Source organism: Phoca vitulina, unplaced genomic scaffold (assembly GCF_004348235.1).
Source record: "Phoca vitulina isolate PV1807 unplaced genomic scaffold, GSC_HSeal_1.0 scaffold48, whole genome shotgun sequence".
Taxonomy (NCBI): domain Eukaryota; kingdom Metazoa; phylum Chordata; class Mammalia; order Carnivora; family Phocidae; genus Phoca; species Phoca vitulina.
Genome location: NW_022589751.1, coordinates 5,118,513 through 5,127,871, shown reverse-complemented (window position 1 = coordinate 5,127,871; position 9,359 = coordinate 5,118,513). Strand labels below are relative to the sequence as shown.

At 40.9% G+C, this 9,359-nt stretch overlaps 1 pseudogene; it reads left to right on the top strand.

Moving 5' to 3' along the window:
* Positions 1–471: 471 nt before the first annotated feature.
* Positions 472–1,519, top strand: LOC116649485 (annotated as a pseudogene).
* The last annotated feature ends 7,840 nt before the right edge of the window (positions 1,520–9,359 follow it).

Below are 9,359 nucleotides of genomic sequence, written 5' to 3'. Positions count from 1 at the left end.
TGTTCTGTGTACCAAGTGAGCCCTCTTTCCCCTTGGAGGTTGCACTCACTAGGCTTTCCATCATCCCAAACAAGGCATTTTGTGTCCCCCCTCTACCCCCCTCCAACCACCTCACCTGCCACCCCCAACACATTCATTCTGCCCTCTCCCAAACAGACTGTGGTTCTGGACCCAGGGAACTAAATCTACCTGTAGTGGCTAATACCTCTGTAAGCAAGAAAGCACTTTTGTCGTTGTTGTGTGCTAATTTTGTTGGAGGTGTTTGGACGATGCTCTCAACCCCAGCACTTCGCATTTGGAAGCCCTTCCAGATGTCAAAATCTTTCAGTGTAAAATGAAAAGGCATGCATGGCCGGGGGCGGGGTGCCCCTCTCCCCCAGCCCCACGTGCGGCCCCCCTGCACGGTTGGTTCCACGAGCCGTCCCGCACCCCTGAGCACCACGGACATCCCCGCGGGCCGCGCAACAGCGGATGGCTGGACACCGCCTGGCAAAGGGGTTAGCGACGGTGTCTCTCTGCATGACCTTGGCCTCTGCGGCCCGCAGGCCCAGCAGCTGCCCCAACATCTCGGCTGGTCAGAGCCCATCTTCCTCATGTGGGTTTCCTCCAAGCTTCATCATGTCAGATTCGAATGGCGCCACGGAGGACCCCCACAAGAAGGCCAGGACGTCTCCGTACCCTGGCTCTAAAGTGGAGCGAAGCCAGATCCCCGACGAAAAAGCGAGCGGCCAGAGTACAAGCCTGTCGAGTACACTGCTTGTTCTGTCTTGGCCCGGCCCATGTGGGCAGGCCCTCCGTGGGCGAAAGGAACTTCTCTCCTAAATTCAATGAGGAGGATGGGCATGTTGAAAGAAGGAGCCTGAATGGTTTGTATGAGGTTGAGAATGGCAGACCTAGAAACCCCGCGGGTCGGACAGGGCTGGTGGGCAGAGGGCTTTTAGGGGCGGTGGGGTCCCAGTCATGCTGCAGATCCCACCTTAACCAGGTGGAAAAAGGACAGTAAGGGAAAGAAAATTATCCATCCTTTTTCTGAGAGAAACGTCCTGCAATTTGTAGCCATCAAAAGGAAGGACTGTGGAGAATGGGCCATCCCAGGGGGAATGGTGGAGCCAGGAGAGAAAATGAGTACCACATTGAAGAGAGAATTTGGGGAGGAAGCCATGAACTCCTTACAGACATCTAGAGCAGAAACACAGGAGTTGGAGAAACAACTGGGCAAACTGTTCAGTCAGGAGCACTTTGTGGTCTATAAAGGTTATGTGGATGATCCCCGAAACACAGATAATGCGTGGATGGAGACAGAGGCTGTGAACTCCCACAATGATATAGGTGAGATAATACAGGTGAGATAATGGATCATCTTCCTCTGGAAGCTGGTGATGATGCCAAGAAAGTGAACTGGGTGGACATCAGTGATCAACTTAAGCTTTTTGCCAGCCATTCCCAATTTATTCAACTAGTGGCTGAGAAACAAGGTGCCCACTGGAGGGAGGGCATGGACCCCAACTGCCGTGAATAGTGACTTCGAGTCTCACAGAAGCCCAAGGTCTTCAAATGGACATGGGCGTATATGAAACAAACAACCCAGAACTCCCCCTGACCAGGATAGGGAACTTCTTTTGGTGATTATTTGCAAAACTGATCGCACTATGAAGGCTTTTTGTCAGGGAATAATATTAGACAAATATAGGAGATCAGGATCACAAACTTTCGGTTTTCCAGTCGGAAGAGGAATATAGTCACCTGTCGTATATGTTGTATACTTGGCTTTTAACCACATTATGCAACTAATGCTCTTTGAAGAGTCATAGGTGATACAAAGATAACTTCTTACAAATTATAGCCTTTACTTTTCAGCTAGCTTGCATTTGTCACTTTTTTTTTTTCCTACTGATGTGTTAGAGGGTGGTCTAATCTAATGTATAACCTGATTTTTTGGGATGACATTTGTTTTTCAAATTGAGTTTTATGTGAACCTACATTCATTGCTTTCAAGAATGAAAGCTCTCTGGTTATTCTTGTTTTTAGGATCTTCAGTTTTATGGGAAAAGTTTCATCTCTATTTTATTCATAAGGATCAAGTACTTATGAATGAGCCAGAAAAATAAAATGCAGGAACAAAATGAGCTTAATACCCAGCCCTCTGGTTATCAGAACTATTTCTGAACAAAATGGACGAAGCTCAGGATATGTGTTTCCTCTCATCTCAAAAGACTCAATAAATGTGAGCATTTGTCTCTGAGGGAGAGATTAGCATTGCAAGATGTTTCTTAGGGACAGGTCTTGGGACGGACTCCCAGGGAAGGGCGGAGGAGGAAGCCTGATTGGGTAGAGTGAGACATTGAAGTTGAAGCCCCGTGAAGGCATCAGCCCACCCCACCTGGAGCTCTGGAGCTGGAAGGCCCTTCTAGCCACCCTGAACTGGGAGTTCAGGTCTTTAAACCCCTTTTTGACCAGTCACTGGATGTGGGCTGCTCCTGGAAGGAGGTGTGACCTTGGGAGAGACAATTTCCTCAGCCAAGGCAATCCCAACAGAGGGCTTGCAGCTGAAGGTCATCTTCTGGTAACACTCCTAGCAGCTAAGAAGGGGGATCTGGGAAAGGGGAGGGCACGGGCATTACAGGGTCTACCACATATTATTATCCCAGCTTTATAGATAACAACAGAGGCACAGAGAAGTTATAGAACTTGAACCAAGTTTTTCAACCAGTCAGTGTTGGTGGGAATAGGCCATGGCCTGTGGGATGCCATGGCTTACCTCCTTGACCACTGTACCAGTCCCTCCCGCAGTTACACTCTTATAGTCCCCAGGTTACCTGTGCAGTGTTCCTTTAAAAAAGAAAAGAAATTACTATTATATCTCTTCCTACCTGCACATTTAGTCAGAGTTCCATTTTCTAAACCTGAAGGACATGTGCATGGTCTCTATTGTTTTTCTCTTGAAAGATGTATTTACATGGGTGATGATGATTATAAAAAGGTTCACTCATGGATGCCCAGCATTGTTCATGCTCAGGAACAAATTTAATACACTGCTTTTCTTTGTGAATTCTATAACGGCTTGTTTTAGGATGGAGCCATTTGTTCTACATATTAGTTTCATTCCAGTAACTTTTCCAGGTGAGATATGCTCCCTGTCTATTTAAATAATTGAGGTACCTGGTTGACCAAGCATATTTTGAATGTTCCTCAACCTACTTCATTATTTTTTTTCAAAATCTAAGCTCCTAAAAGAAAATACACTTATGCTTACACACACACACACACACACACACACATACACGCACACACTAATCAATGCAAAAAAAACCCCTGAAATAACAAAGATCTAATGTCTCAAATTTAATATAGCTAGAACAGAATTCTTGATTTTTTTTCCCCAAAGAACTCTCGATTTTTTTCTCCCAAGAAAACTGTTCCTCCGTCAATCTCCCCTGGTAACTGGCACCAAAATCTACGCAAGTTGCACAAGAAAACAAGGAATTATCCTAGATTCCTTGCTTTCCCTCACTTCCCACATCCAATCCATCTGCAAAATTTTGCTCTACCTCCAAAAAAATATATCCCAAATTATTCCCTGCTTTCTGCCTTCACTGACCACCCTCGTCAAGCCACCATCCCTCCTTCTCTAGACCTATTGCAATCACAATTCTCACAGGCCCTCCTCCTTCCACTCTTGCCCTCTCACAGGTCAATTTCTATGCAAAAAAAATTGAGGTGACATATTAAAGAATGTCAGTTATATCATGTTCCATCTCTCTTAAAACCATGCAATGGTTTCTTTTTGTACATGAACTAAAACACAAACTCCTTACCCAGGCCTACGTTCTGAATAGTCCCTATGCTCTAGTCTGATCTGGTCACGTTCTATCCTGGGCTAATCTAGCCTTTCTCTTCCTGTCATACTTTCTATCTGCTTCTGCCTCAGAGTCTTTGCTTTGCTTTTCCCAGCCTAGAATGTCCCTTCCATATCTTCACAAAGTGGGCCCCTTAGGTCGGTCAGGTCTCATTTAAGTAACATTTCCTCAGAGAGAGTTTTCCTGGCCACTTAATCTAAAGTAGCCTACCCAATCTGTTTTCACTCTCCCACCTTGTTTTCAATTTTCTACATAGTATTTAGCACCAGCTGGAAATTATCTTGTATATTTCTGTCTGCTTACAAGTGATTCTAGAGACTTTTTCTGTCTTATTGACTGCTACACCACTAGTATCTAGAACAGTGCCTGGCATGTCCACAAATCATTTGCTGCTAACAATTTTCTATATACTCGTCTTTTTTTTTAAGTGTATAAATGTGATCACATTATCCTTCATCTAACTTCCTTATTTAAAAAACATTTTATCTTGAAATAATTTTAGACTTACAAAAAAGTTGCTAAAATAGTACACAGAGTTCTTGTATAATCCTTCACCCAGCTTCTACAAATGTTGAGAACTTATTTACATAATACAACTATTGAAACCTGAAAATTAACATTTAATTTAATATTTTTTACTATTAACTAATCTATGGATCGTGTTCAAAATTTTCTAATCATCCCACTATTGTCCTTTTTCTGTTCTAGAATCCAAGGATTCCACAATTCATTTAATTGCCACGTCTCCTTTATTTCCTCCAAATCTGGGAACATTCCTCTTTTTGTCTCACATGACTTTGACACTTTTCAAGGTGCTGGCCAGTTGCTTTGCTAGAATGTCCTACAATTTGGATTATTCTAACATTTTCTTATGAATAGGTCAAGGTTATACATTTTTGGCTCAAATACCACAGACATGATGTTGTTTGGCTAAACTTTTATACTGAAAAAATTAAGGTGTATTTTTCAGTGCAATCATTACTAGATACTAAATAGTATATGCTATATTTTATTTACAGTTTTTTTAAAAGTAGGCTCCACACCCAGTGTGGGGCTTGAACTCATGACCCTGAGATCAAGAGTTGCATGCTCTATTGACTGAGCCAGCCAGGCATCCTAGTACATGCTATATTTTAAAATGTCACTGTGGGATCTGTACCTCTGAAACAAATAATACAATCTATGTTAAAAAAAAAAGAAGAAGAAGAAGAAGATAGCAGGAGGGGAAGAATGAACAGGGGGAAATCGGAGGGGGAGACGAACCATGAGACACTATGGACTCTGAGAAACAAACTGAGGTTTCTAGAGGGGAGGGGGTGGGGGATGGGTTAGCCTGGTGATGGGTATTAAAGAGGGCACGTTCTGCATGGAGCACTGGGTGTTATACGCAAACAATGAATCATGGAACACTACATCAAAAACTAATGATGTAATGTATGGTGATTAACATAATAAAAAATTTTTAAAAATGTCACTGTGGAATTTCCAACCACTTTATACTACTTTTAACCAGCATTTTTACATTTTTATGCACACACACACACACCATTGAATATGTGTATTCTAACCCTCCCACTCCTCTGTAAGAGAAGGTGTGCAGGAAGCTCTGAGTTTCATTCACTATACTCTTTATCCTCTTTCTTGAAGTTCATGAGATGACTCTTGAATGATGTGTTGTACCACTCTATCAGTTATCCCTTTCTACCAAAAAAAATCCTGCAAACAATCCTGAAACACTGTAGCTTAAAACAAAAAACATCTATTTCATAAGTTTGAAGGTTGACACGGCTGGATTTGATAGGGTGTTTTTTTTCTGGTCATGACTGGGACTCATGTCTGGGAATTGGCTGGCTTTTGGCTAATCTAGGATGACTTCAGATAGGATGATTAAAGAGAATCATCTCTGCACCACATGTCTTTCATCTGCCATCAGGCTAATCCAGGTATGTTCTTATGGCAATGGCAGAGAGCAAAGGTCAAATGGAAACATGGAAGGGTTCTTGAGTCCCAGGCTCAGAACTGGCCCTGAGCCATTTCCCTGCAGTCTATTAGAAAAAGCAAGTCATGGGTCAACCGAGATTTGATGTGTAGGGAAATGACTCTACCTCTTTAGTGAGAGGAGGTGGAAAGTCACATGTCAAAGGGTATGGACACCGAGACATGTGAAAAATTGAGGCCATTTGAGCACGCAATGGTTCTACATCTATTGTGCTTTTTTTCTCTATCAGTTTTATGGAGATATAATTTACATACCATAGAGCTCACCCATTTAAAGTATACAACTCAATGGTTCTTACTATATTTGCAAGGCTGTGCCAGCATCATCGCAATCACTTTTAGAACATTTTCATCACCCAAATAAAATCTTTAAAAAAAAAAAAAAAGGGACGCCTGGGTGGCTCAGTCGGTTAAGCGTCTGCCTTCGGCTCAGGTCGTGATCCCAGGGTCCTGGGATCGAGTCCCTTATCGTGCTCCCTGCTCCGCCGGGAGCCTGCTTCTCCCTCTGCCTCTGTCTCTCTCTCTCTCTCTGTCTCTCATGAATAAATAAATAAAATCTTTAAAAAAAAAATTAAAAAAAAAAAAAAAAGAACATTTTCATCACCCTGTAAAGAAACCCTGTACCTTCTCCAAGATGCTTTCTCTGACTCCCATGCTAGAGTTAATCCTTTATTCCCCTGTGTGGTCTTGTATGTATTGTTCTATTGCAGAACTTTATTGCAATTTATTTTTATTGAAGCCCAACATTGTACTTTATTCAGTTTTTACATTCCCAGTATCTAGCACACTGTCTGATTGATAGTAGGTGTTCAATAAATATCTACCAAAAAGAAGGCTTTGCCAGCTCAACCCAGCGGTTTACTCATTGCCATTTCTTGGGCCTATGGCAGAAGTCCAAAAGTATATGTTTTTCCTGGTGCAACTTTCAGCCACTTTCTACACCTGGCGATGCTTGGGCAATTGTTCACTTTGATGAATCATTCCGGTTGCTCTCAGCATGCTGCTGAGCACTTCGCTTTTCTTTCTATCAGGGTCGTTATCAAATAAGATGACAAACTATTGAAAGTGAAATTATGGGGAATTACAAAGTAATAGGGTGGGGAGGTTTGCTTCATCATCTGCTAGAAGTTTGGAACACACTGTCCCTGTGTACCTCCCATTTCCTTTCCATCTAATAACAACAGGTACATTTACTCTGTGCCAGGGACCATGCACGCATCAGCATTAATGCTTTCTCATCGGGATCAAACAAAACACATTTTAAGACAGTCTTTTACGAAGCCAAGACAGATTTATCTATGGCACTTCAAACCAGCAGCTTTGTGAGAACAGAGGCTGGGCTGTCTTTCTTTCTCAGCATCTACTCATATGCATTTAGTAAGATCCTGAATGAAATATAAAAGCTAAAAAACATGTATCATGAAAGACTTTAGAGTGAAATAGGGAGTCAAATACAAATAAAAGCCATTTTATTCAGCTCTGATGAGTTTTTTAAAGCTAAGTTTACATATGGCAGTATACTTTCTAGGTGAGAAAATTTTTGTCTTTTGGGAGTTCTTGAAAGATTTTGATAGTATACACTTTAAAAATGGAAGATTGTCAAGACTTTCCTCCTGGTTTGCATGTACTGTGAATACTAAAATCACATTTCAATGTGGTAAAGTTTGCTCCCAGATTTGTCACTAACTGGCTGTAGGAACTTGGGTAAGTTGCTTCATTTCTCCCAATTTCCTTGTAGCTTATAAATTCTATAAGTGTTAAATTGACAGATATGTGCAATACTTTTATATGTATGTTGTTGGAGAGAATATATGGACTTACACATTTATAAATATTATACATTTATAAAAAGCAACTTCTCCAAAACAGTAATAAGGATCTTTCTATGGGAGAAAACTGAATCCTGTTATGATTATAATTTCTTTAAAAATTAGTTTAAGAAAATTGGTTTATTAGTTATCTTTTTTACTTAACAATATTACCTCAAATACATGGCTTAAGGCAACACACATTTCTTATGTCATGGTATTTATGGATCTGGAATCTGAGCATAGTTTAACTGTTTTAGGGTATTAAAAGGCCACAATCAAGGCATCAACTGGGCCTGCTGTCTTATCCGAGACCTGACTGGGGAAGGATCTGCTTTCAAGCTCATGTAGTTGGTTGGAAGTATTCGATTTTGTCCAGGTTGTCACACTGAGGGACTCAGTATGTTGCTGGCCATTAACCAGAGGCTGCCCTCAGTTGCTTGCCACTTGGCTCCCCTCTTAGTCAGCCCACAGCATGATAGCTTGCTTCTCCAAAGCCAACAGGGAGAGTTTCCTAGCAAAACGAGCAACAGTATTACATAATGTTGTCACACATATGTATTCATGTATATTCTGTCACATTTGCTGTATTCCATTGATGAGAAGCAAGTCACAGGTCCCATCAATACTCAAGGGGAAAGGGTCACACAAAGCATGAGCACCAGGAAGTTGGGATCAAGGGGACCACTTTGGAGTCTATGTGCCACAATTGGAAAATTACAAAATGTATATGAACAGTAAAGTAGGGTGAAATCCTAAGAGCGACATCATCCCCAAACAGGCACACGTACAGACCTTCCAACAAGGGAAACACCCTGTCCTCCATTTCAGAAAATGCCGCCATCTATATAGCTCAGTCTTCAAACCTGGGAGATACCCTTGGCTCTTCGCTCTCTCTAGCCAGCCTACTCCCAACCCAATCCACCAATAAGATCCAAACAGGAGCATTCTATTTCCACTGTTTCCCCACTGTTCACTTACCAATGTCTTTCCCCCAAACACGGTTTGACCATACCTCTCAACTGGCTTTCTGGATTCCACTCTTGCCGTTTCTTATGATCCGCTCTTCATACAATAGCCAGAGTGCTTTTCTTAAAACGTAAATCAGATCATGTTATTCTCCTGCTTAAAATCTTTCATGAGCTTCCTACTGGATGTAAATAAAGTCCAAACTCCTTTATCTGATCTATAGGACCCAAAATAAACTGACCTCTGTCTATTTCTCTAACCTCATCTGTTCTTTTATATTTCTCTTTATACGCAACTGCATTGTTAATTTGTTATAATGACATATTTTAGATCTCATAATCTAAAAATAAATAAGATTAGCATTATTAAGTCTAACAGAATACAATATCACTTGAACAGAATAAAGTAAGTTTTGATAAAGCTAAGCATTTGAGACTAAAAAAAAATTTTAATGAAAGAAACATTATTTAGAAACAATGGCTTTATGGGTGATCCATTGAATCATGTATCAGATAATTTGATCAAAATGAGGTATCTTAAATTAGATGTACTTTTGAAATGATATAAAATCCCAACTTAAACTACTAACATACATTGAAACTAAAATAAGGTAACATGTTTATCCACAAAGTGGTAAATTTTATTATTTTGGGAGGGGGTCAGGAAAAATTTATTATATATGTGGTTTATTAGTTCGGCTTAATCAAAATTGGAGTTATAAAATCAT